This window comes from Ciconia boyciana, chromosome 12 (assembly GCF_034638445.1).
Source record: "Ciconia boyciana chromosome 12, ASM3463844v1, whole genome shotgun sequence".
Taxonomy (NCBI): domain Eukaryota; kingdom Metazoa; phylum Chordata; class Aves; order Ciconiiformes; family Ciconiidae; genus Ciconia; species Ciconia boyciana.
Genome location: NC_132945.1, coordinates 7,601,559 through 7,604,047, shown reverse-complemented (window position 1 = coordinate 7,604,047; position 2,489 = coordinate 7,601,559).

Below are 2,489 nucleotides of genomic sequence, written 5' to 3'. Positions count from 1 at the left end.
AAAATTGAGCAGCAAATCTGTACCAAGCAAATTATATAATCCTGTCATCTCTCAGCCTTATGTACGTGTGTGTAAATACTGTAGTCGGGTGCTCTGACTTTCCTCTCGCACCACGAGCACCGCCGGGGAGGTCCTCGCGGAGCTGCTGCAGGCTGCCCAGTGATGAGGTCTCCGCTCTTCGGCTGGTGCTGGAGGCAGGTGTGGGGGCACGTCCCACCCTGGTGTTCACCACCGCCACCCGCAGACGGAGCAGCCCCTGCCACCGTCCGCCCCAGGTAAATCTGGTTTAGATCGGCCATTTACATTCTTAAGCTGAAGGCGAAGGGTTTTGCCTGAAGCTCGTTTTGGGCACGCTTGCCTAAGCTACGGCGGGCGCAGGCGCTGAGGCTCGGCCCCCCTGGCACAGCTGCACCCACAGCTGTCTGCAGCTGCACAGAAATTCGGTGCTTTCCTCTCCCTTGTGGCCTGCAAATGCACCTGCCGCATGTCCTCTCTCCGTGGCACGGGCTCTCCTGCAGACTCAGCCTTGCCGTGTCTTTCAAAGCATCTTGGTGTTTTGAACGGGAAAAGCCTCCACTGCTGTTCTTCCTCCCAGCCCTGTGTCTGTGTGGCCTTGGTCTGGCTCTGCTTGGGAAAAAAAAATCCCTTAAGCACTTGCTTACTCCAGCCCAAGTGAGGGTAGCAGTTCGACATGAGCTGAATTTTAAGCAGGTACATAAGGGCTGTCCTGGGATGCTTTCCCAGATCAGACCAGGGCAGACCTCTCCAGAGCAGAGACCATTCCTCCTTTTAATGGCCAGAGCAACAATAATGGTAATTAATGTTTCCCCAGCCTGTCATAGCACTGTCGAATTTTATGACCAAAAGAAGTGCTTCAGTCCTTTTGCCTTGTCGGGCTCCTCTCCTGTGTCCCCGTGCTTGGACAGGAGGTCAGCCGCTCTGTGTGTGCGGGTTCCCAGCCCGCTGCCTGCCCTGCCCAACCTGCTGGGCAGCGATCCACTGGCAGGGAACGCCGCTTTTCCTTAAAGAAGCAAAAAGAAGAAGAAAAAAAAATCAAACTGAACCAAAGGAGCAGAGCCCACACCACGCCATGGCCAGGTTTCCCCGCACGCGTGGGTGTTTTCTGGTGGCAGGTGCCTGGGAGCGGCCATCGGCGTCGATCCACACGGGTCTCTGCTCGCCCCATCCCCAACAGCTCTCACGGTTTCGGTGTTTGCCGTGCTTTGCAGGGCTCACGTCTCCGCATTTGCCAAAGGCACTCACGTCAGAGCATCCCCTTTCTGACCAAAAAGGCCCTGTTGAGGTCTGGAGGGGGGCAGGCCTGGGAGAGCAGGAACTTTCCCATCAAAAAGTCTCCTCTCCGTGGCTGGGTGCTCCCGAAGCGCTGTGGCTCAGTCAGGAGAGCTCACTGCAACAGCGACCAGAGCAAACGGCAGAGACCGTGGCCAGGCCGGGTACAGATGCTGCTCTGCATGCTGGCTGCCAGGCTGGGATTCTGTGTTTATGCGCACGGTTGTTGTTGTGCAGACCTTTCCAAGGGGGTCTGTGTTTTGCAGCATTTGCTAATATTGCAGTGTTGAGCCAGGATTTTTTTCCTTTAATTTCTAAAGCTGACTGTCAGCATGCAGCCAGGTAGGGATCCGGAGCAGGACTGGAGCGAGCCATTTCAGAGAGGCATTGCAGCAGCCGGCAGCGCAGTCAGACAGTGTAGCTGTCTGCAGGGTGTGTGCTCAGCAAACCCATCTCCAGGGCTCTGGAGGTGGGTGAAAACAGGTAGATGCTTGCAGCCTCGGAAGTCTGTTTTTACATCTTGGATCAGAAACATGCAATGAAAAATTCATATTTCGGTTCAGATCTTATTTTTGGCTCAAGATCAGAAAAAAAATGTTAAGTGGGGAATCTAATGTGCATTTATATTTGCGTAACTTGCTAGCAGTGGAACTGCTTTGTGTCTTATACAGCTCATGCCAAAGTGAAGGATTTGCTCTTTCATTTTCAGCCTGGGGTGAAATTTTACAGTTGAGATTATAGGATCCTGAAAATAATTGTTGCCCCAACCTTAGCTCTTACATTATAAATGAGGATGCATCATACTCAGCATGACTGGGAATTACAGAAATTAAGGATGAAAAAGACCTCATCTTCCAGCCAGTGTAGGATTATTTTGTACAGTGTGTTTGATTTTTTAAAGTCCCTTGTAGATGATGGCCATTTTCCTTACAGAGCAGCCCTGCTAATGAACGGCTCCATTTCAAGCGAGACGCAACAGCACTGTCCTCATGCCGCTCTTCTCCAAAAAGGAAAAAAGCTGATTCCTTGCCCCACCCTGGTGTTCTTATGGCCGAGGGAGCTCAAAGATATTCCGGGCTGAGATGGAGGCTGAGGTCTGTATTTCAGGGGACAGCTGGATACCAGGCCTGCCAGCCCGCGGCTGGCTGGGCGGTCGCTGCCCGTGCCCTGGAAGCGGAGGTGCCGGCACCCGGGCAGGC